General features: G+C 43.2%; 1 long non-coding RNA gene across 1 annotated transcript in view; it reads right to left on the bottom strand.

The window, feature by feature from the left end:
• LOC138749738 (uncharacterized) overlaps positions 1 to 20119 on the bottom strand; it is a 53575-nt gene extending 33456 nt beyond the window's left edge. The window contains exon 1 of the long non-coding RNA XR_011348848.1: positions 20059 to 20119. This is a non-coding gene — a long non-coding RNA (uncharacterized lncRNA). The remainder of the gene's footprint in view (positions 1 to 20058) is intronic.
• Positions 20120 to 26716: the final 6597 nt, after the last annotated feature.

The raw sequence follows: 26716 nt of genomic DNA, 5'->3' as shown, positions 1-26716 counted from the left end.
AAATTTAAAACGTAGAGGCTTAGATAAGCTGGAAGAAACAAAACACAGAAGGGAAAGGAAAAGTGCCTGTTTCCAGTTTCCAGCCACGAAGTGTCCGGGTTTGCTCTCTCCCTCCCTCCTTTCACCCTCCCCCTCTCTCTCTTCTCCCCCCCCTCCTCTCTCACCCACTCCCCTTCCCAATCCCAATCTGTGGCGGTGCTGCCCTGAAATCCCCAGGTTGGGCAGGGCAGAGAAATACAATTTGGTTTTAATTTTGTGCCCACAATTCCAGCTCCGCATCAAATGGGATCCTGTTTTATCCTCTCTCCCTCCCTCTTTCCTGCACCCCCACCATTGCGGGATCAGGGCAGACATTGTGGGCTGACGTGTAGCTCACTCGAGGTGGGAGGGAAGGAAGGAGTGATAGTTCCCAGTGGTGGGAGACCCAATCTGATCCAGACCAGTGATCACAGGATGAGAACCTTTTAAAACCTTTGAAACGAAAGTGTTAATCTGAAGACTTTTCTCCCAGTGGGGCCAGTGCAAGGCATTTTCCCTCTCTATCTCTTGTGCTCTGTGTATCTGCCTCTCTATCTCTTTCTCTCGCTATGCTCTCTCTCTCTCTCTCTCTCTCTCTCTCTCTCTCTCATAGTCTCTGGATGTATGTGATGTCATGTATGTACTCTGACAATAAATCATTTATAAGTGAGTCTTATACAATTAAACAAAACGGGACACAGAAAACAAAATCTTTAATCGCGAGTCAGCAAAAAAGAGGGTGAGAGACAAGGAGATGCAGTACCGCGATGTCCTAGCTATATTCGAAGAATTTGGTCTCCCTGATAACCCACCTATTATGGCCCCTGTAGAAATAGCTTGTAGACCCCCGCCCTATGCATATGTGGAGTCACAAGGTGCCCCTGGCACCCCAGATGGGATACTGGAGTCACGTCCCTTATATCCAGATATTGAGACACTGGGGTGTGACAAGAACCTCGGGAATAGGGACACATCAGACGAGGTACAGGCCCCTTTATAAAAATAGAAGGGGGAGTAATAGATGTGGAGACCCCTCTGGAGTCCAAGAAAATAGAAAAGGAGTTAGAGATACAGAAATGGAACATGAAAAAGGTTCAGGATAACATTAAAAACTTAAACAGAGATATTAATGTGCTGGGGCAGATCAGTGAGGATCAAAAAGAATTAATGGTAGGTGTATTGAAGGAAGTGGAAAAGATAACTACAACACTGTCAGGAGAAATTAAAGCTGAAGGAATGGTAATAGGAGTAAAGGACGAAAAGTGTAGTACAGATGAGGAAACGAGATACGATCCACCATGGGAGGAAAGTAGAAGGAAAAGACTCGGGAGGGAGAAAAATAGACATGCCTACCTGGACATAGTTAGGACAAAAGAGAAAGATGTGAAACAACTAAACTATGGCCGAAAAGATTATCTTAGAGATGAACGTGACCAATATACCTTTGACCCTGAGACATTGGAAGCTGATAGGGACAGTGACAGTGACGAAGAAGAGTCAGAACAAGGTGGGATAAATAAATGCATGCCAAGAGTAAAGAAGGAGCAGAAATCCCCAAAATTGAGATATCAATGCCCATTACTGATCACGGGACGGGGAACTCAAAAATATGTACCCTGGTCACGAATGGACTTAGAGAGTTTAATGAAAAAACTACCTCCGTTGAGTAATGGGGCTAGTCCATGGATTTCTTGTTTTGAGCGAGAAACCTGCCAAGAACAATTAGCACTCGCAGATGTCAGAACTATCATGATAAGATTAAAGGCAGAAGGGGCCCTGAAGCAAATAGAGAGAATTGTAAGAAGCAGTAAATTGGGGGATGAAATAGAATTTAACCCACTTCGGAATAAATTTTGGGAAGCACTTAGAGAAACATTTCCTACACCCTATAGTTTGGATGCCTTGGTAACCCTTCAACTAAAGGAAGGAGAGACTGCACACGAGTATTTCACTCGAGCATGGGACTTATGGGAAACAGGGACTGGAGAAAGACCCGACCACAGCCCCTTAGGAAGGGCTCACTTTCGTAATGGGATAATAAACGGACTACCTGCTACGGTTCAAGCAAAATTAAGGGACATTGTGGGATTAGAGACAATGTCAGAGGATTTGTGGAAAAGACACCTGACACATGCAATCAAACGACATCGTCAATCAGAGCATGCTAAGTCAGAAAGTGCGTCCCAGAAGGAGGTGGACAAGACAACCGATAAATTGGTGAGAGCCATAGAACATATAGGGGTTAAATTAGCGGCCCAACAGATAGTTCGATCTATGCAGTATAATAGCGTGTGGTAAGAATGAGGCGTCCTGGAGAGGATATGATATTTACATGTGTGCCTTTAAAATAGGATATCCTAAATGGGGTCTACATGTCTGTCCGTCTTGGGGTGAGGTTTGGTGGTGGACAGGACCCGACACTAGATGGATAAGAAAACCCCTTAACAAAGGGTCCAGCAAACCTTATTATATTTTTTTCACTAAAATCTCCCTGATACGTGGTGCTGTGACCTATTCAATGAAAGGAGAGAATCCCCTGATTTTGACAGTAAAGGCGGGGCTGCGCAACCCGTGGAATATGAAGGGATGGAGCTCTAAGACATGCGAGGGGGGCACAGGGAGAGAACATGGTGTCGGAGACCTCTTCTATCTAATGATTGGAGTGTCTATTAATGGAAAAGATCCTTGGGGAGTGGTGAGGTTCGACTTACTAACATACACAAAGGACATAATTAAACCCACTTCGAAAGAGGGGGAAGTGAGAAAATTCGACAGTACGAAGATGTCCAGGGGAGAGAAGATAGCAATTGAGACAGGTATTGATGAGTCAAACTCCTGGATAGATCAGATGGGTAAATATGCGGACCAAGCAGGCTATGGGAACTGCTGGGTCTGTGCCCGAGGAAGGCCATTATTACGGATGAGCAGATCAATTTTTGAGGAGACAGATGCTATGGACTGCGCCTTGAACCTAATGTCAGAATCCAACCCACTGAATAGGTGTCTGATATGGGAACAGACGTTTCCCATAGCTCCGGCTAATGTAGCTCCCCCTGTCTTTAGATCCACAGGCATAACTAATGTTACTTGTTTTGCCAACAACAACACAGCAGCGCACGTTTTCCATGTGGGTTGGCTGCCCAGCGACTCGTGCAGGACTCATGTTGATCTCTCACATAGCAGTAGTGCAACCCGCTTGACCCAGGCTAGGGCGGATATTTGGTGGTTTTGTGGAGGAAGAGTGCTGTACAACTGGCTCCCCGCTAACTGGGATGGTCGGTGTGCTCTAGTAACCCTTAATGCGCCAGTGCTGATTGTCAAAAGGCAGGAGGGAGACGAGGATTCCCTAGAATTGCGCCACACAGAGAGTTGGCTGTGGAGAAAAAGGAGGAGTGTTGGACTCTTGGGGCCGGGAGGAAGGAACCCTGATGGGGTATGGATTGATGCCATTGGCCAAGCCCGGAATATTCCGGACGAATTTAAATTAGCCGATGAGATTGCAGCTGGGTTTGAAAGCTTTCCTGTTTTTAGTGCAATTTTTCCCATCACTGTAAATAAGAATGTTAATAGGATCAACCTTATTCACTATAATGTCCAGCGCCTTGCAAATTTGACCAGGGACGTTGTTGAGGCAATACATCAACAACTGTCAGAAACTTCCCTTATGACACTTAAGAATAGGATAGCGATTGATATGGTCCTGGCAGAGAAAGGTGGAGTGTCTGCTATGTTTGGAGATCTATGCTGCACTTCTATCTCTAATAACACAGGGCCAGATGGATCACTCACTAAGGGGTTAACGAAACTTAGGGCATTGGCGAAAGAATTAAAAGCCCAGTCTGGAGTCTCCAATCCTGTTTTATCCTGGTTACAGGGAGTGTTTGGGAGATGGAGCACATTGTTAGGACAACTTTTGCTGGGTTTGTTCATTTCTGTATCAATTTTTATCACTTGTGGCTGTTGTTGTATTCCATGCATTTGAACGCTGGTCACGAGGACCATAGAGAGAGCCTTTGCTGACCGTGATGAACTGCCTCCGAAATATCAAGCTGTGCAGGCTGTGGAGCAAGACTATCTCACATTACAGGAGGTGGAGAAAGTTGCTGAGATCGATCTGGAGTCTGAAGGGGAATGTGATGGGAAGGAGGGATTGTGAATTAGATTGTTACACATATAATTTTAACCTTGCTTGTAACCTAAATATTATAACCTTGATTGTAGAACAAATATTATAACATTGATTGTAACACAAACATTATTAATCAGATTGTAGAACAAGTATTATGAATTAGATTGTAGACCATATGTTAACTTGGGAATTTACTAATGTACGGGGGGGTTAGCTAGTTTTTTGCTTGGGGGCAAATGGGATGAAACTTGTAAACGGGCAATGGGATCGGGGTGACGGATGGGGGGTGTACGCAAAGGAGGGTTGGGGGAGCCCTCGCCCACCAGCCGAACTGCCCTGTGAACAGAACCCGTATAGAGCTTGGCAATAATAGGCGAACCAATGTAACGCGGTGGTAGCATAGTCAGGGCGAGATTGTCCTCTAAAGAGGACAAAGGAGGGATTGTAAGGTAAAACATCATGAGATGGGAATGTGTAAGGAGTTACCCTGTGCAGGGCTGTAACAAGAAGGGGAGGTGTCCTTGTACTCCTGTTAGGTAAAACATCATGAGATGGGAATGTGCAGGGCTGTAACAAGATGTGAATGCATCCTTGTACTTACAAGATAAGAGAGACATTGATGGATTGAGAGGCAGGAAGCTAGCAGGGAAAGGATAGCAACAGTTTTAGTCATTGGACAAGTAATGATATGATGATGTTCTAAGCACATATCCAAGGGTATAAAAAATCACCATTTTGCTGATAACGGCAGAATGCATTCTCCGACTAACATGGTTAGTTGCAAGTGTTACAATCCGGTAATAAAGAACAAAGAACCCTGATTTCGACTCAGTCTGGTGTTTGTCTCACTCATTCATGAACAAAGCAGACCTAACACTGTCCGAAATTTACTAGCTTGAATGTTGAGGCTATGTCCCTTAGTTCTAGTCTCCCCTACCAATGAAAGCAAAATTCCTACTTCTATTTTATCAATGCCTTTCATCATTTTATGTTTCTTGAAGATCCCCTCTCATTCTTCTAAATTCCAGCGAGTACAGTCCTAGACAATCCAATCTCTCCTCATAGGCCAACCCCCTCCTTTCTGGTATCCACGACGTGAAGCTCCTCTTCACCGCCCCCAAAGCCAGTACTCCCTCCCTTAAATAAGGAACTTCCTCAAGTAAGGAACCACAGCTCCTGGAGTTATTCTCATAAAATGATGAGCAACCTTAATGAAAAAGGAGCTAGAAATTAATTCAAATAACCAAGTTTGACTCAGCTGAGTTGAACAATATTTTTAACACATTTCATCTCCTTATTTCTGAAGGAATTTTGATGCTCCTTGGTTTAACTCCCACATAACCCAGCCAAAATGATGTCCACAGTATAGGCCCATGCAAAATTCATCTGCCATGAGACATCCAACCCCACTTGTTTATTTGCTCGCTAAACAAAACAGGCTCTCTTCAAAATAATGGTTTCAAAAGGCCAACACTCATTTGGTCCTGTGATCCACAACCTCCAAGGATTTCAAATGTCATTTAAAGTCAGGTTTATTGTCATCTGATTGTACAAGTACAACCTAACGAAACAGTATTCTCCGGTCCTTAGTGCTGTTACGCCTCAATGAGCAGCAAATTGAGAGACACATAAATAGATGGGATAAGATTAACACAAAATTTATTAACGAATTAACAATAACAGAATTACCTCAATAATCTTAACACCCGAACATAAGCCTTTATGGCTACTCTACATTAACAACAGGTGTATGTGGGGGAAAATAACCCCAGACCATTACAGTCCAAGCTCAAAATGCCCCAAAAGAAAACTCCAAAAACAAAGCCTCACATCCGTCATGTCAAGTCTATTGGCCAAAATGGTGCAGCAGAGTCTTGACTCCAGGCGTGGGATTCTTAGTTTGGTTACACGCTGGTCTTTTAGTTGGTCGTGATCACTGATGACTTATGACTTCCCTGAGTTTCAAATGTGGCAACAACTGCCTTTGATTTCTTAACACGGGAATTTTCACCCAGTGACCTTCAAGTCACTACACGAGGTTCATGCTTCCGAACCCCACTTTTGGGTTAACAAAGTGACCTTCTGTCACACAGGTCTTCCCCTCTAAACACCCAGCCTTCAAGTGACTCCTGCCACACGGTCTTCCTCTTGGAAGGGAACTGGAGAAGCCCAGACCGGTTGTGCACACACTCTGGGTATCAGAGTGGCACAACCTGCTATCAGGAGAACAGTGCTGGCACCCACAGACAAAATACCTCAGTCTCCTTTCTCCCATGAAACTATTGGGTGAACACACTGACAGTCTGACTGACTCCCTCCAACCAAACGCAGTGTGCTGGGCTCTTCAACTGCCCTGGCGCGTCCCTTCAGCTCCCCCTATTGGTGGAGAGAGGTTGACAGCAGGGGGCACGCTCTCCGCGAGCTCACCAGCTTCCAGCGCATGGCTCTCCTGCTTTTGACGGCTGTCAAACAGCGCTGTTTCAGTGCTTCCCACACAGCTCTTGGTCTTTTCTTTCCCTTGTAGGTTCAGTCCTGTCCCTGATCCTAAAATAAAATTGTCCAGGGTCCATAAGAGTGCAAAACATGCAGACATACAACCAGACATAACACACATACAGACAAACAATACATATGCAGGACAAGTATTTCATCTGTACAAATTCATGAATGTGAGAGTCTTGGATGGTTTGTTTGAGCAGTTCCTTTGGTCGTTCAGCTTTCTCACTGTTCATAGGAAACAGCTGTTCCTCAGCCTGGTGGTGCAGGCTCTGATACTCTTGCATCTCTTAGAGCTTCCTTGAAGAAATTCTGCATCCTTAGTGAGTTCTGAGACACTCTGGCCCATGGTGCAAATAGAACATTCTGGCTGGTGTCAAAGAAACTGGAAGTCATGCATTGGAGGAATGCAGAAGTCCCATATCACCAAAAAAAAAATGCAATCTATAAACTACCTACCTCATCCCATTCCTCCATTAGTTTCATCAGTCACTAGAACCCTCGAAATCAGAGTGAAGTCATCCTTGATAGAAAGAACTGGCAATGAAGATAGAGAAGATAAGAAGTGGGTTTTCACATTCAATAATGCCACTCGCCCACATTTCCTCACTGCAGGTTGATGTAGGGGTTGCGTTAAAACATAACAACTTGCTTTCAGCTGTTGAAATCACAGTATCCTTAGTAATGTGAAAGAAAACAGGCCCCAGGATATAAGCCGAAGTCAATGGGTATTAAGAGATCAACAATAGTTCAATAATACCTCACTTAAAAGAGGCTGGTTGTGTTTTCAGTGAAGATCAATCATCCCAGCCCCAAGACACAATAACCTATTTCAATTCTACACTGATATGTCTGCCCATGGCCTCGTGCTCTACCAAATTAAAGCTACCCACTCAGAGAGGAACATCACTTTATATTCGATCTCAGCAATCGCTAACCAGATGGCATTAATATCAATTTCCATCAACTCCCTCCACCGGCTCTCTCCCTCATTCTTCTGCTTTCCTTCCTACCCGCTTCCTTCTCCTATCAGAGAGCTATCTTTCAGCCCTCTCTATATCGCTTCTCAGCTTCTTGCTCCTCTACCCTCCTAACTGTACCCAACTATTATCTTCTACCTGTCAGTGGTGCTCCTCCTACTTCTCCCCACCCCACATTTTACTCAGGAATCTGCCTCATTCTCAATGCTTCCAGAGAAGCGTTCAGGGCCAAAATGCCAACTGCTTTTTACTTTTGACTCCTGACACGTGGCCTGCTGAGTTTCTCCAACACTTTCTTGTGCCACACTCAACCTCAGCATCTGCAGATTCTCTGGTTTACCTCCAAGACTGGAGTTCCACAGGGCAACACCTTTACTAATGATTGTGTTGCGTCCTCTTCCATCCACAGCCACTCAGCAAATGAAATGTTTGCCCCTTCATATTCAGGACTCATGCACTAACTCATATTTACAGCCCAATTCCTGCTGGATACACAGAAGTCCTGGTGAAGGAGTTTCACCAAATGACAAAAAAAAATTCTTATCCGAACTGAAGACTGAGTATATGAGAATATCTTTCCCAATCTGACTGTTCCTTGATGCGATTAGCTGAACAATAAGCATCTCACTATTGTTCGAGAGATCAGTCCAATGACATCTGGTGATTGAACAGGCCATCTACACTGACTGCAGTATCTCCTTTTAGTCTGACAGGTTATATTTTTAAAATAAAACTTTGCTTGCTGTAAACAGCTGAAATTGCAGCTTTCCCTTGGATGCAAGATGATATTTTGCACTGTTTCCTGCTAATTCTTTTTAAAATTTAGACATACAGGCCATTTCACCACATCCCATTACACCCAAATAGCCTACAACCCCTGATACATTTCCAATGGTGTGAGGAAACCAGAGCCCCTGGAGAAAACCCACACAGACAAGGGAAGAACGAATAAACTCCTTACAGACTCGGTGGGATTCAAAGCCTGGTCCTGAGTGCTGGTGCAGTAAAGGCATTGAGCTAACCATGCTAACCCAAGAAAAAAAATGATTTGGGTCCGTTCTTTCTTGCATCACTTGTTTGGTACCATTTTACAATTAAGCTAAATTACAATTCTGAATTACATTCCAGGTGTTAAAGCACAACTTCCATGGCTGCATCACTTAAGTAGAATCTCACGTTAAAACAGCTTCAGTATATAACAAATTTATTTTTAAAAAAAGAGGTGAATTGATGTGAATGAGCAATCCTCTTAAATGTATCTAACTTTATATTGACATCAAAGTTAGTTCTTTAGCTCCATTTCTTAAGGCTTTCAATTAACTCAGTAATGTTTAAATTTTATGAAGTTCTGGGACAGAACTCCATGAGAACTTTAACATCATTACATGAAGAATGGTAGTCTGATGGAAAAATCAAACACAACATACATTCACACAAAAAAAGTGGTTAAACCAGCAAATCATAATTTTGTCTCATTTTTGAGATACTGTACATTTACAAATCATCTGTTCTCTCAAGGCCTGCTGAGATACCACTCTTCGCCAACTTCTAAATTTCAGGGTGATAAATTAGCCACCTGTATAACCGCACATCACTGTTAATGCCAGCACAGTAAACCACTCTCCCTGCAAGTACCACTTATGAACCAAGAACACCATAATCAGCATATGCTGTTGTGTGCCAAGTAACATTAGCACCACAAAAGTGCTGGGTAATGATCACCTCCAACAACTGAGAGTAGAAGCCCCTATTATTAAAATGCAATGGCATTAACATTTCCACCTAGCCATTCATTGACATCCTGCATCTCACTGTTTGAACCAGCCAAAAAAAGCTCATCAGAGTCTGGGTATCGTCTAGCAAGTGACTCATCTCACAACACCTTTCCAACACCAGCAAGGTACAACTCAACAGAAACTTTGCATACTCCACTTGCATAATGGATATAGTGGGTCCTCCAGCCCATGTGAAAACGTACCAAAATGCTGGAGGAACTCAGCCAGTCTTGCAGCATCCATAGGAGATAAAGGTACGTTATTGACATTTTGGGCCTGAGCTCTTCTTCCAGGAATAAGCAAAGATAAGAAAAGAAACAGGAAATCTCGGAATAGAGACAGTTATGGTTTTTAGGCTGCAGGCACAATCAACCAAATTTGCAGTCTAAAAGTGGAGGAATTTTTAGTCGTTGCGATTTGTCCTGCAGGACTCCTGCTACTTTTCGGGGGGAGCTTGCAGTCTAAAAATCACACCGCAAATCTCACCTCATGAATTTGATGTCCAGCTGATGATGTCGGCCACGTTTCTCCATGCAAAAACACCAGGACTAATGCGCACAGGAACTTAAGGCATGCAGTGTAAACGACCACTGGGAGATCAACGCAATTGTGGTGGTCAGAGCTGAGATGCTCAACAAAGTGCTCGCCCAGTCTCTCCAATGTAGAGGAGACCACAAAAAGGAGCACCGGATCCAGCAGATTCCATTCACTCCATGTATCTGTTCTGAGCAAGGTGTCCAAATCAAACGAACATTCCTCTGCTTGGACTTGATAAATATCCGCCCATTCTCTTCAAAATTTCACATCTTATCTAGAAATGCCACTAATTGCACCTGCTGCAACCATTGTTCTTGGCAGCCAGTTCCAGGCACTCTCCCAATAAAATATTGGCCTGCATATATTGCTTAAACCGCCTTCCCTTCACCTTAAACATGCTTCTTTCCCCCCCAAACAAGTTATCTCATACACTTCCAGCAGGTCTCCCTTCAGTTTCCTAGTCTCCAGAGGAAGAGAAAATCCCATTTGTCCAATCTCTTCCCATAATTCATACGCTCGCACCCTTTCCAAAGCTTCCAATGTCATTCCGGTAATGACGCGGTATTCCAAGTGCAGTTGAACCAAAGTTTTGTTGGTTGCTACTTGACTTCCTTTCTTTTATACTCAATACCCCATTCAATGAAGCCAAGCCTCCCATGTATCTTCTTTACCACCCTATCTGCATAGTTTTGATTTAATATTGAACATAATCTAAGCTGCAGTTGTATGGAGGATCGGTTACCTTCTGGGTCTTGATTCTCCAATCTCTATACACAACGAGCACAACTTCTCACTAGCTAAGAATCTAGGCTTTCTAATATTAGCTGAGCAGTAGATTCTGAACATTAACAAATTCAGCCTGAAGTTAGTCAGGAAGTGCATAAGATGAGTGAAGCACTGTCTGAAGCCCTGTGTGTCCACATCTCTGCAGCCCACATTCCCACAGCCCATTTGATACACTGCTACAACACCCTGGGAGCCCAGTGTGGTCCACTTACTTCTGCAGTCTATTGCTCTCACCTCCTCTGCACTGTATCCACCCTGCCCAAATCCCAGCACCATCCAATGCTCTCATTCCTCAGCCCACCACCAACATCAGCACCCACATCCCAACTAAGTCCATCCATGACTCCAGCAGCCCACACCACAGTTATTTATTGGGCATATTGCACCAGCCTTCTTCCCACAACCTAGCTGCCCACATTCATAGCCCACCAACTTGCACGTCAGCAAACACCACCCACACTATATCTAAACATCATCCCTCCTCGACCTCAATCCAGCGGGTCACCGCCATCCGCCAAGACACTCACCTCACTGAGCTGAACAGTCCATGAGCCGCAACCCACAATCTCAGGCCATGTGAAGCCATGATATTTGCAACTTGAACTGATCTGACAGATGATTTTATGCAAAACAAAAAGCACAGAAATGCTGAAGGAACTCATCTAGTCTCACAACGTCCTTGGGAGGAAAATATATATTACCAACATTTTGGGCCTGAGTCTTTCTTCAAAGTATAACCAAAATGGAGGTCGGTATCTTAGAGATTAATGGGGGAGAATGGGAGGGGGAGGAGTCCAGACCTTGCAGCCAAAAGGTGCTAATTGGATATGAAAAGAGGACAGGTGAGAATTAAATTTTGGTTCTGTGAAAGGGAGAGAGGGAGGGGGAGAGGGGAAAGGAGACTGGGAGATGAAGTGTGGGGGGGGGGGGGGGTTGTTAACGGAAGCAAGACGTTGATGTTAAGGCCATCCATCGAAGGATGCCTAGACTGAAGATCAGGTGTTGTCCCGCCAATTTGTGGGTGGTCTCAGTCTGCTATCTCCAAAACTAGTAAGATTGCCACTCTCCCCTTAGCATCAGTCCAGCCTGAGAGTGGATATTTGGGGTGATCCCATGTGCCAATTTAGTTAGTCTCTCTCATTGGCATGGAGGGTAATCAGTAACATCTCTCCTACTGGCGTCCAAACCCAAGCTGGATTATCAGTGACAATGACGTGGAGCTCATTTCTGTGCTGTCGACCTCTGTACCTCCATACCTGAGGTAGATAAATTTCCCTGGCAAATGTCTACAGATGCGTAGTGGAAAGTGGGCTGACCGGCTGCATCACTGTCTGGTATGGGGCACCAATTCCTCTGAGCGGAAAGCACGACAAAAGTTAATGGACGCAGCCCGGATCATTACAGGCAAAACCCTCCCCACCATCGAGAATATCCATGGGGGGATCGCTGCCGTCAGAGAGCAGCAGCAATCATCAAGGATCCACACCACCCAGCACATGCTCTGTTCTCACTACTACCGTCAGGAAAGAGGTACAGGTGCCACAAGATTCACACCACCAGGTTGAGGAATAGCTGCTACCCTTCCACCATCAGACTCCTCAACAACATACTCAATCAGGGACTCATTTAAAGGCTTTTACTTTTGTACATTATGATTTTCTTTCTCTGTATTGGAGTTTGTTTTTTTAAATTCCTTTATTTATGTTTATGCTGAGTACAGTTTTTTTTACACAACCAATAAGTGGTAATTCTGCCTCACTGGCCGGAAAATGAATCTCAGGGTTGTATGTAATGTCATGTATGTACTCTGACAATAAATCTGAAAATCAGGTTGACCACCCATTAAGACAAGGTTACAACTCTCAATTAACTTATTAACTACATCACCACATGTCCCTACCTGCTGGAAAGAGCAGTTGTAGCGATGATGTTAAGATTCAGATTTTTTTCCCAAATTGCATGAAACTATGAAGAGTGATATTTAACATTCTTTTAGAAATATGTGAAGATATATTACACAGTAAATCACTGGGTACAGCTTGAACCTCATAAACCCAAACGTACTGGAGTTCTAAGAAACTTTATGACAAAGAGGAAAAACAAATAGGGAAGATAATAATAGATTAGGAAAGACCCAATATGAAGTACAATGAGGGTTTAACTCTTTGAAATCAATTACATATTTTTCCCCAGCTCCTATTGTTAAACACAAGCACTTATGCCAAAACATACATCTGTATATAATTTAAAAAACATGCAGATTTTTTTTTAAATGATGTAAATTGAATGTTATGCTTTAAAGGATTGCAGGAAGAGAAAATCCTTGTGGTTTACATGCATAAATCGTTGAAGCTAATAGGATTAAATTAATAAGCCCACCAATCGTACACTAAATAGCTCTACATAAGGGGGTCCTTCTGGTTTATTTGATGCTGGCAGCGTGCACTTTTCGGTGGCTCACCTCAAGGAGTAAGGTGTCCATTTTTGGAGAAAACATTCATGATATTTCAGTTGTCCTCTGCACCAACTTCTCCAACTGACGCCATACCCAGACTTTGTGAGGGTAATGGAAACCCTGGATCCAACCACTATTTATGGTATAAATTAACAGCAGTAATGAATGGGGCAGTGTCTCCAACCACTACTGTGCACCCTGAATCTTGGTGAAAGAGTGACACTTTAGAGAGAGATTCTGCACAGAATAATATCTCAGGAGCTTGCCAGGCAAGGGAAGGAAATGCCAGTGTTAGTGCATGGCTAGAAAGATTAATGTCCTCTGTGTTATCCCAAAGACCTGCTCCCATGCCTGTTGACTCCTGTCTATTGCCACATACATTACTCATACACTGAACATGACATCAACACTTACACAACCTCACACACTATTTTTACCTAATCCCCCGACAACCATGGTGGGCAAATGATGCACCCACATTGCTACACATTTACCAACTCTCATCCCTCTCACAAACAGAAAATGGTAGCTTACAGATGCAGACTGGAGTAGCATTTTTGGGTAGGGATCTAGATTGCTTGGACGCTCAGAAATTTTAAAAATAATTGCAGATGATCCATAGACTCAAGCTGCTGAAAGTTCAATGGTCAATAGTCGATCAGCGAATATTAAGGGTAACATCGTTATCTCAACTTTCCTGTTTTTTCACTTCACTCCACCACCATGTCCCTCAATCGCTTCTGCCTTATAGCGTCCACGTGGCTCAACACACCCATTGGATCTTCCCCTTCCTCTCACCATAAAGATATCCTCGTACCTTTCCCACAACAAATGGCTGATTGCAGCAACAAAGTTGGGTGTCAGAAGAAAATCCAACACCAATTGAGATGGACCATGGGCATTTTTATTTCTGGCCAGGGGCAGTGACTGTGCAGTGGGAGGAAGGAGCGGGCACTGGGTGAAGTCCTGGTGCAGTGAGCTGGGAGAGTGAACAGCTGTGTGGAGCACGAGAGCTGCGCGCTGAAGCTGGTGAGCTCGCTGAGAGCACCCTCTCTCCTCCAATCAGGAGTGCTGAAGACACGCTCAGTGGCAGTTAAATTGTCCAGCGCTGAGGACTGAACTGCCAGTGTTTTCAACTGACAGCTCCTGCTAAAAGGCAAGAGGTTGAGCTGATCTGTTCACGGGAACCAACTCTGCTGTTCTGACAGCACATTTTACACTCTGATTCCCAGAGTCTGACCTAGGCTTCTCCAGTCCCCTTTGGGGAAGAGGACTTTGTGTGACACAAGTCACTCGCTATAGCCCAAGGCATGGTTTTGGCGGAGAAGACTTCATGTGACAGAGGGTCACCTGGAACAACCGTAAAGAAGGCTTCAGAGGTGCAGACTTCATACTAGTGACTAGGAGGTCACCTTGAGAAACTCCCTTGTGAGAAAACTGAAGGTGGTCATTACCACACGAGAAACTAAGGGAAGTCTCCTGTATTTACCTGCCAAGGTCGTAAGTCTGCCCAGTGACAACTCTCCACGTTCAACTCAAAGACCTGTGCACAACTGAACATATACATTAAAGCCTGGAGACCAGATTACGTGGACTGTTCTTGTGATTGACATACTTGACTTGGGGTTTTGTTTTGGGAGTTTATTTTGGGGCATTCAGATTAGACTGAAATGGTCTGAGTATTTTTTTCACATGCACACTATAAATATCCATTGTTAGTATATAGTTGCCATAAAGGCTTATGTTTGGGTTTTGAGTTTATTGAGATAATCATATTATTGATAATTGTTAATAAATTTTGAGTTAAACTTAACCCATCTGTTTTCGGGTCTTTCAATTGCAGCTAGTAATGCGTAACACAATCCATCTGTTTGCTGATTTTCCTAAGCACTGGAGCTTTCTGGGAAGATCATTCTGAATGCTGTGAAGGTTCTCCAACCTATCATGAATTAGTGAGAACATTGAAGGGCTGGAACGGTGGGTGTAGTGGTTTCAGTGCCAGAGATTCCTGTTCGAAACCAGCACTGTCTGTATGGAGTTGGAACATTCTCTCCGTGTCCACATGGGTTTCCTTTGGGTGCTCTGGTTCCCTCCCACTTTCCAAAGACCTATGGTGTTAGTAGGTTAATTAGTCATATGAGTGTATTTGGGTGGTGTGGCCTCATTGGCTGAAAGGCCTGTTATTGTATCTCCAAGTTACATTCAAATATTTTATAAAATACGAGAAAAAAAGATACATTTCCAAGTGAGGGTGTGAAGTAACGTGAAATCCACCTTGCAAATGTTATACAACCAATTTTCCCCTCTTCTCTATAGATGATACAGGTTGTGGTCATTCTTCAGAAGGAAAAGTATTATTTCTTCCCATTCAGTTGAAAAACAGTGGACATTGTTGGCTATACCCAGCATACTTTAAGTGCTACACCAAGGATATCTTTTGGTTGACAATGGCTATCCCAAACTAACAGTGACCCTGCTAATTCAGATCAATCTTGTCCTCAGCTGTGACGCGCTTCCACTTTCGTGATCAATCAAGAGGTTTTGGAGTCCAGGACGAATCTGTCACCTCCTGAATCTCTGTACAACTCACAATGCTGGGAAAACCGCTGCTTTTTGCTCAACAAAAGAAACATCTCCTTTTCTCCGATGAACTGCATCTCTGACATGTACCACAGTGAACAGCCATCTGACCAGCACATCTGATCAGCTGCCCTTGGCCAGTCAGGCTAAGAAATTCATGGTGACTGTGACCTTCGCCTGGAAACAAAGCATCTCGGTAACAATAGGTAATGGATATCTGATGCTACTCTCCTAACCTCCAGACACATTGAATCATCAGAAAGTCAGATATAAAAGCAGAGCTTCCATCTTTTATGATATGGTATGATACTCTTTATTGTCCTTACGCTGTTATACCAGCTAATGAAACATGATTAGCATCAACCGGAATATAAAATAGAATACAATACACCAAACACACACAACAAACCATATGCAATAAGACCGTAATATTCTAAAATAAATTGTTAAAAAAAGATTACTGATTCTGAAATATAAATGCAGCCCCACTCAATGCCGCAACTTGGTGTTAACATTATCACGGCTTCGTGAAAAAAGCCCCTCTTAAGTCTGGTAATTCTCAACCGAGTCTGCCCGATGGTAGGGGAGTAAATAGTCCATGATTAGAGTGTGTTGCCTACAGTGTCTTTGATCTTTGAAAGAAATGTTGTTCCCCTCTTGGGCTCCTTTGGACCCCTCCCCCTGCTCCTTCTTGCTGTGGAGACATCACAAATCTCTCATGTCTAAGAGTAATATAAAAGAAGAATACATTTGGGATTCACTACAGTGTTTGCGTTTTTAAATGCAGCCATCTTTATTGGTTACATTTACACACCTAAGGGGAAATAGTAGGAAAGTTTAAATAATTGGATCGCACCATCTAAGGCCTGGCACAGGTACAGTTGACTGAATGGTCTCCTTCCAAACTTCAAGGAGCCATGATCCTATCAAATATTACATAATAAATTTGCGTAGCTGTCAAGTTTTCTTTCTCCAAACTTATCAGAATTTATTCTCGTGAACAAGCCATGAAATTCGGTGTTTTGCAGCAGCGTTAGAGTGCAAACATACATATTATAACCATCTTACGACATTACAACATATTTTTAAAAAGTGCACAAAAAAGTAAGGCAGTGTCTTTGATTCATTGATTATTCAGGAATGGCAGCAGGGAAGAAGCTGTCCTTGTGCTGCTGTGAGCTCGTCTTTAGGCTCCTGTACCTTTTTCCCAAAGTGAAGAGGGGATTGCCTGGGTGGTGGGGGTCTTTGAGGATAGAAGCTGCTTTTTTAAGACACCACCTCATGTAAGTGTCCTTGATGGAGTGAAGTCTTGGGCCTGCGAAGTTAACAACCCTCTGGAGTTTACTCTTGGTCTGAGATTTGGCCCTCCATACTAGGCAGTGATGCAACCAGCCAGAAAGCTCTCCACGGTACACCAGTAGAAGTTTACGAGAGGCTTCGGTGACGTACCAAATCTCCTCAGACACTTCACAAAGTATAGCCGCTGGCGAGCATTCTTTGCGATTGCATCACTGTGGAGGTTCCAGGACATATACTTGGCGATGTTGATACCCAGAGATTTGAAGCTCTTGACCCCCTCCACTACTGAGCCCTTCATAAGCTCTGGGTCATGTTCCCCTGACTTCCTCCTGAAGTTCACAATCATCTCCTTTGTTTTGCTGATATTGAGCACAATGTTGTTGTCATTACACCATTCAACGACCTGATCTATCTCCCTCCTGTACACTTCCTCATTGCCATTTGTGATTCTGCCAACATCTGTGGTGCCATCTTATAGATGGCATTGGAATTGTGCCTGGCCACATAGTCGTAGGTGTATAATGAGTAGAGCAGCAGGCTCCTTGGGGTGCATCTGCATTGATTATCAGTGAGGAAAGGACATTGTTTCCAATTTGTACGGACTGTGGACTTCCACTGAGAAAGTCAAGGATCCAGATGTAGAGTGGGGTACAGAGGCCTAGAGTTTATAGTTTCTTGACCAGCACTGAAGGAATAATGGTATTGAAGGCCGAGCTGTAGTAGATGAAGAGCAGCCGTATGTATGAGTTGCTGTTTTTGAGGTGATCCAGAGTTGAGTGGACAGCCAGCAATATTGTGTCTTATGTGGAATGATCGTGACAATAGGCAAATTCCAGTGGTTCCAGACTTTTGCTTAGGTACGTGTTCATTCTGGCCATGACCAGACTCTCAAAGCATTTCATCACAGAAGAAGTTAGTGCTACTGGGCAGTAGTTGTTGAGGCAACTTGTTGAGTAATGGGATGATTGATGCCCTTTCCAAGCAGGTAGGAATGTCTATCCCCTTTCATACTTGCATTGCAGTGAATCGGCCATTCAGTGTCCTGTAATAGGAATGGGGGTTGTGCCTTTCATACTAGACCACTCCTAATTGGGACACTGAACCCTTTCACACGTGTGTTTGGTCTGTTCTGCCTTTAATAGGAAGTGTCTGCAATGTTGCTGCTCATTTCACACTTGCCTGGTCTCAACTCCGGCATCTGCAGAAGTCGGGGATTGTACTAGGGGTTGAGGCTGTCAATCCCCGCCGTGAAATGACATCATCTGATGTTGGCATTGAGCAGATTTTGCTTCCACACTTGCCTCTTTAAAGATCGATTGGCGTTCGATTCCTGGGAGTACTGGCAAGTGTGAAAGGGGCTTCTGACTGCAGCAATGAGAGGTCTGTGAACGCTCCGGCTAGTTGGTTGTTGCAGATTTTCATTACACTGCCAGGTACGCCGTCAGGGCCTGATGCCTTGCAAGGGTTCACCCTCTTGAATGATGTTCTGTCATCACCCTCAGAGACAGATATCACAGGGTCCTCAGCCTTTTCAGGGATTCTAATGGGCACTGTTAGGCTCTTCTTCTCAAAATGGGCATAAAAGTTTTTCAGCTCATTGGGTAGTGAAGCATCATAGCCATCTATAGTATTTGCCCTCACTTTGTTGGCTATAATGGCCTGCACTCCCTGCCATATATCTGTCTCTGTCTCCAGCTTCCACTGGAATTGTCGCTTTGCTTCAGAGATGGACTTCCGCAGGTTGTACCCAGACTTCTTCTAATGCCCTTGCTCTCACCTTCAGCAGGTGGCGAACTCTCTGATCCATCAGGTTGGGGAATGCCCAGTATATGCGCGTGGGTGAACACTCATCCACGCAGGTCTTGATGAAATCGGTGACACCTGTTGAAGTCAATGGATGAGTTCTTGGATATGTTCCTCTCCATCGATTCAAAGCCGTCCTGCAGAAGTTTCTCCACGTCCCTCGACCATACTTTTGCCGTTTTCACCACTGGTGCTGTGGTCTTCAGTCTCTGCTTGTCCGCTGAGAGTAGAAGTACAGCCAGGTGATCAGGCTTAATGAAGAGTGGACGAGGCATGCCTCAGTCTGCATTCTCCATGGTGGTGTAACAGTGGCCAAGTGTGTTGATTCCCCTGGTCTCGCATGTGACGTGTTGGTGGTAGTTTATCAGAGATATCTTCGGTGACCTGATTGAAATCTCCCACAATGATCGAGAAGGCATCAGGATACGCTGTCTCGTAGCCATTTATCACAGTGCTCAGTCCCTCCAGTGCCAGCCTGATGTTTGCCTGGGGCGGAATGTACACTACAACCAGGATGATGGCGGTGCACTCCCTCAGCAGGTAGAAGAGGTAACACCGGATTGCCAGATGTTCCAGGTCAGGAGAGCAGGACTGGGTCATGACACCTGTGCACCAAAATTAATTGATTATGACACAAACGCCACCACCCGTGGTTTTTTTCAGATGCCGGTGTTCAGTCAACGTGATGGAGGGTGTAGCCCTTGGGCTGCAGTATCGAATCCAGAATGTCCACATTTAGCCATGCCACGCAGCACTCCCTGAAGTTCATCAAGTTTGTTCTCCAAGGACTGTACATTGGCCAGGAGGATGGTAGGGAGAGGAAGCTTGACCTGTAACCTTCCTCTGCATCCACATGGTCAGGTCTTAAAATCTAAAACCTAAAATAACCTTGGAACATTCATCTTTGTACAGAATTATTATCAGTTCTCTAAAACCACTGCACCATAGCTTTTCAACACAATAGAGCATTAAAACTTGCATGAAGGTCATCTCTTGGATACCGAAATATAAATGTTCAATCAAATTGATTGATAAATTTTGTTGAGCTTACATCTTCACCCCTTTCCCCTCACCAAAAATGCTGAATCTTAACTTCAGCCAAATAGTAAATCAGAAGAATTCCATTCAATGTAAATTAAAATATGACATCTTCCAGACAGTCAGTTCAATGCAGCAATTCAGTTTTAATATTCTACTCACAGTTTATGATCAAGGCACCTCCGGTGAAATACTGCTTTGAATCCACATTTGAATACCTGTTGAAAGGGAAAAAAAAAACCCTCAAAATGAATGGGTGGTGAATTTTAATTAAGCGAACAACTCATAACAGCGCAACAAAGATTGTCAGATTATGAACCATTGGGCTCGTTTTCTTGCATTAACATTGCTTATGTATTAATTTCCTTTCATCCGTGCTGAATGTACAACTTTCACCTTCTACCGAGATGCAAGACTAATTTGTCCAGAGCCACTTCAGAAGAATTTTTTTCTTGCTAACGATTTTGGAGGAAATAACACTTGATACAAGGCCCATTGATACATTTCTCCAAGCAAATCTCTAGAATGTAAGTGACTTACCAGGAATTATAACAACCAATGATTCGCTGTGCAAAGTTCTTGAGATGTGCAGTGGAAAGTGTGCTGACTTGGCTGCCTCACAGCCTGGTATCTCCGAAAGGAAAGGCCTGCAAATGCTAGTGGACATGGCCCAATACATCGCAAGCAAAAATCTCCCCACAATTGAGAAAATCCACAGAGAACGCTGCCGTCGGCAAACAGCCAGTACACGCTCTGTTCTCACTGTTGCCATCAGGAAAGAGGTCTAGGTGCCACAAGACTCACACCACCAGGTTCAGGAACAGTTGCTACCCCTCCACCATCATACTCCCCAACAACGAACTCAATCAGAGTCTCATTTACGGACTCCTACTTGTGCACATTATTTACTACTAAATTGTTATTTTTTTCTGTATTGCAGTTTACTTATATTTCTTCTCTTGTTTAAATTTCTCTCTTTTGTCTAAGTATCTTCTTCCTGAGTACATTTTAGAGCAGTGGTTCTCAATCTTTTTCTTCCCACTCACATACCACCTTAAGTGGGTCTTCGGTGGTATCCGCTTATTATGCTCAAGAGTTAAGGGCGCAAATTCAATATCCTTAGGGCGCTTAACTCTTGCGCATGTGCCAACTGAACTCCAATACATGAACACTCCGTGCACGTACCAACCAAAGCCTCACATATGCACACTGGAATCAAGATGGCCACGCCCAGCCTACAGACCCCCAGAACCCCACGACGCCGACTAACAAGTTAAGCGCAGACCAGAATGTGGAAAGAATCGCCAAGATTGATCAACAAAGTCAGGAAGCTTCAAATTGCTATCATAAAATCCTCAATTAAAACAAGATTTGACTAAAATGTTTGCGTTAAGACTGGCACTCCATGCCCTTGGGCAAAATTCCAACAGAGGTCTATTTTGAGATACATCCGATCCTTCGGTCCCAATTATGGTCATAAGTCGGGCCTTATTACTGCCGACTATGGATTGGTAATGAGTATTACCTGATTAATTTCTTGCACTCTTCTTATTTATTCTGTAAGGTTTATATAAATGTTTGCACTGTGTTGCTTCCACAAAACAACAAATGTCATGAGAAAACACACAAGTGCTGGAAAAACTCAGCAGGTCAAACAGTGCCTTTATGTAGCATCATCAAAACATTTTGGGCTTGAGTCCTTCATCAAGGTGTCACGTCAATAAATTCTGATTCTGATTAACATATCCTGCACCTTCAGGGCTGTTTAAAATAGGATTAATATCAAATACCTTAAAATAGTCTCTCTCTTATTTTGATCTTGCTTCACAAGGCAGACTTCAACTTTGTTTTATGTATTACTTTGATATAAATTTTTTTTGTAATTTCCAAAGCATTCTGCAAAATTCTGCATTGTCCATTTTCCAATGGACAATGGTTTCACTCAATTTTTAATTATTCCCTGTAACAGAGCTCAGCAGGATTATGAGAGGCAGAGAGAGGTGCCTTTTTCCCAGGGGAGGAATAGCAAACACCAGAGGGTATATATATACACAAAGTGAAGGGATGCAAGTTTAGGGGAGACATCATATGTAAGGTTTTATTTTACACACAGGGAGTTGTGGGTGCCTGGAATGTCTTGCCTGGGTTGGTGGTGAAGGCTGAAACATTAGGGGCATTTAAGAGACTCTCTCTCTTAATTTTTTCTTCCATCCATACACATGGATGGAATAAAAATAGAGAGATACAGGGTAGGGAGGGTTTGTGTTTTTTAAGGAATATATGGGTTAGCACAACATTGAGGACTGAAGGGCCTGCACTGTGCTGTAGGGTTCTATGGAAGAGAGACTCCTAACTTCCAATGCCTAATGATATTTCTAATGTGCAACCAGAATGTCAAAAAGTTACCATGAAGCTGAATGAGAGGGACCAAAAAAGCACCCCTGATTTTCGCAAAAACAATAGCAGCCAAAAAAGTGGAATTTCTGCAGTGAAATTGAGAAATGGGGCATAGCTGCAATCAACATCTGGAAAAATAAAACTGAGAAAACTGCAAAAATATTATCGAAAGGAAGAAAATTATTTCAATTAAAGCAGAGGAAGAGGTGGAAGGGGAAAGCGAGGCCATTAAACAAATTCCTTCGTTTCCACAACAATCATTTTTAATAGCGAGATAATTTCCTTCAATTCTTTTTATTACTCTGACTGTTTCATGCAGCGCTTGACCTGGACACCAGATTAACCAGTGCTCAGTAATTAAAATAAAATATTTTCCCTTGTTAAGTTGGAAAAAAAATCTACATCCTCAACATATGGCTGACACAAATGAGCAGGTTGCTTTGGGTTTGACTTTACATGAGAAATGTTGATTATGTTGTTTCTGCTCTGGACTAATAGGCCAACTGAATTTGATAAGGAGAATACGTCACCTTGAGCACTGGCATGTGAAAGGAATGAGTGAGCCGAACCCAAGATATTCCTTGCTGTCGGTACTAAATTTCTCTTACATTTCCAAATCTCTCGATGAGAATAAGCCCCTCCATTCACAGGCTGCTTTTAAGCAGGCAAAAATGTGCTTCTGAGGAATGTTGTCAAATGAAAAGCATTGACATTGACCTCACATGGTCAAAAGGAGCCCAATGCAATTTTCTAATATCAATGGGTGGTGTGAATTCCTTAAAGAGGAACACATTGTTTCAAAGGTTGCTTTATATGAATTCTTCCAACAGTGTGCGAGGGAAAATTTGGTTTGCCGGCTCCCAGTCCTAACGCTCAAATATCAGATTGCAAAATTAAAGTTAGCACAGCTGAACAGTCGGAGAATGTGACCAATGAACAATCATATTCTTTTTTTTTCAAAAATTAAAGTTCCCCAGTTGTTGTTTTGAGGCAATCTCCCCAAAGCAGCAATAATTAGTTTTTAATTGACTAAAAGATGTACAATTTAGAGCGGTTGTCCTTGGGGATTGATTGAGCAGTAAGAAGATTTATGGTTTTAAAGGGATGAGCCACTATCTTAAAGACAGACAACTTACCTTAAGGTGTCAATTAGTTAAAGGGCATTAAGGCTTAAGCTCTCTCCACTTATTATAAAATAATACCTTGTATAACAAATGGCATAATTCCTGGAATCATAAAGTAATATATATTTACTCTGAATGATTCATTGAGAATCTGCTAGCAATTGTGTAACTGATTCAAAATAACCCTTTCCAAATTACATTGGTAAATTGCCCAATATCAGGATTTGTAACATATTCTTTAATGGATGCCATCTCCCATATGGTATTCAATATTTCACTGACGTTCTGAATAATCTGGGTTGTATTACACCCTTGTCCAACATTCAGAAGATTTTATTGTCAGAAGGTTCACGAGAATGTTGACAGGATTTCAGGGTCTGAGTTACAGGGAAAGGTTGTGCAGACTGGGGCTTTTTTCTCTGGAGCATAGAAGATTGAGAGGGGACTTGATAGAGGTGTTTAAGATTTTAAAAGGGACAGACAGAGTAAATGTGGATAGGCTTTTTCAATTAAGAGTGGGGGAGATTCAAACTAGTGGACATGGTTTAAGATTGAAGGGGGAAAATTATAAGGGGAACATGAGGGGAAATTTCTTTATGCAGAGGGTGGTGGGGATGTGGAATGAGCTTCCGGCAAACGTGGTCGAGGCGGGATCATTGGTTACATTTAAGGAAAGACTGGATCGTTACATGGATAGGAGGGGACTAGAGGGGTATGGACCGGGTGCTGGTCAGTGGGACTAGGAGGGTGGGGATTTGTTACGGCATGGACTAGTAGGGCCAAACTGGCCTGTTCTGTGCTGTAAGTGGTTAAATGGTTATATGGTTTTATAGTACACTCATCAGTCATGGCATGACAACACGGGCAACATGGTTAGCACAACTCTGTTGCAGTACCTGCAACCTGTATTCAAATCCGGCGCTGACTATAAGGAATTTTGACGACTTCCCCATATCTTCATGGGTTTTCTCCCACACTTCAAAACGTACCAGTGTTGGAGGTCAGTAGGTGTAATTGGGCACCATGGTCTCCGTGGCTGGAAAGGCCTGTATGTATAAGAAAATTAATCCAAAGTCCATATTGATTGCGTCTAACACATGGAAGTTCAGTAGCTCCTCAGAATTGATTGTTATTGCTCAGGCTTCAATTCAGACTAATCACGTTCAGTCTTGTGACTTCAATCAACCTGAATATTGTTCTTGTGGAATAATAGGCAGAAAAAAGACCAAGTCCTGTTTCTGCTCCACACTTTTCAGGATCCCTTTCTGTTCTTGCCTCAAGTATCTTTGTAATGTACAAGAAAATGGTCATCCATTGTTAATTAATGGTAAAGCTCACAATGTCAGTATAGCTTTCTTCCGAGCTAGACCACCTGTGGAACTTCCCACATCCAGCGTTAACTCAAGAGTGGAATAAATCATATAATAATTTTAAAAGTTGTATGGGCATAAAGAGATCAAATTCTTCCCAGCCAATGTGACATGGTATAAATTTGTTACATTTCCATCATTCAGCTTTTCTTTGCAGTATAGTGATGGTTGGGTAGTTCATTGGAATCTTTAACTGTGGCTAAAACTATGTATTTTTTGCATTTAAGCTTCCTGGAGGTTAGACAGGCTGTAATATCAACAGCTCCCACAATTTGGAAATTGGAACCCTTCCAAGCATTGTTGTGACACGATTTCCTTTACAAGACCGAGGTATTGTTAACTTGGTTGGGAACCATCTGAAGGAATTAGTGGAACACACAGCAATTAGGTTGTACATGGATTGCAGGGAAAAAGTTAATGTGTTCATCATTATCTGATAGTTGTGAACCCCTAACTTGACTGTTCATGCATTTGGTAAGAATATTCAAAAGCTGTCCCACTCCCTGCCTTATCCACCTATCACCTCCTACCTGTGGAACTGTGCTCATCCCACCACCATTTTGTTCAGGCGCCTGCCTACATCTTGCTCATACTTTGATGAAGGGCTCAAGCCTGAAATGTTGGCTATATATCTTTATCTTTGCTACATAAAATACACTGTGTAACCTGCTGGGTCTCTCCAGCTTTGTGTTTTTACTAAAATCACTGTCAACTTTACTCTCTTCCAAAATGAATTTAACGTGGTTGCTCTGATTTATGGACCTGGAATGAATGACCAGAGTCAGAATTTATTGTTGTAACCAAGTCACAAAATTTGGTGTTTTGTGGCAGCAAACATTCATATTATGAACCATCTTACAGCAAACATATATATAAAAAATAGTTGTGCACGAAAGGTAAGGCAGTGTCTTTGGTTCATTGATTATTCAAGAATCTGATGCCAGTGGGAAGAAGCTGCCCCTGTATCACTGAGTGCTCGCGTTTTGGCTTCTGTACCTTTTCACTGATGGTAGCAGAATGAAGAGGGCATGGCCTGGGTGTGGAGATCTTTGAGGATAGAAGCTGCTTTTTAAGAACCCGCCTCATGTAGATGTCCTTGATGGAGTGAAGTCTGATGCCTGTGATGCCTTAGGCAGAGTTTATTCATCCTGAGATCTGGCATATCCATAGCAACCAGGGATGCAACCAGCCAGGATGCTCTCCACGGTACACCTGTAGAAGTTTACAAGAGTCTTTGGTGATGAACCAAATCTACTCAGGCACTTCATAAAATACAGCCTCTGGAGAGCCTTCTTCATGATTGCATCAACATGGGAGCTCCAGGACAGATCCTCAGAGATGTTGACACACAGGAATTTGAAGTTCGTGACTCCTCCCACTACTAAGCCCTCGATGAGGATTGAGTCATGCTCTCCTGATGTCCTCCTGAAATCCACAATCATCTCCTTGGACTTGCTAATGTTCTTCTGACCACTGTGGTGAAATCGGCAATCTTGTAGATAGCATTGGATTTCTGCCTGGCCACACAGTCGAGCACATATACAAGAAGAGCAGTGGGCTAAGCACACATCCTTGGGGTACAACTGTTCTGATAATCAGTGAGAAAGAGATGTTGCTTCCAATTCAAACAGACTGTTGTCTACTGATGAAAAAGTCAAGGATCCAGTTGCAGAGTGAGGTACAGAGGCCTAGAGTTTGTAGCTTCTTGACTGAGAGAATAATGGTGTTGAAGGCCGAGCTGTAGTCAATGAAGAGCAGTTGTATGCATGAGCTGCTGTTTTTGAGATGATTCAGAGCTGAGTGGAGAGCCAGCGATATTGCGTCTGCTGTGGAGCGATTGTGACGATAGACAAATTGCAGTGGGTCTCGATCTTTGCTTAGGTGCGTGTTAATTCCAGCTATGACCAGCCTCTAAAAGTATTGAATCAC

The sequence above is a fragment of the Narcine bancroftii genome, chromosome 14 (genome assembly GCF_036971445.1).
Source record: "Narcine bancroftii isolate sNarBan1 chromosome 14, sNarBan1.hap1, whole genome shotgun sequence".
Taxonomy (NCBI): domain Eukaryota; kingdom Metazoa; phylum Chordata; class Chondrichthyes; order Torpediniformes; family Narcinidae; genus Narcine; species Narcine bancroftii.
This window is presented reverse-complemented; position numbering and strand designations above follow the sequence as displayed.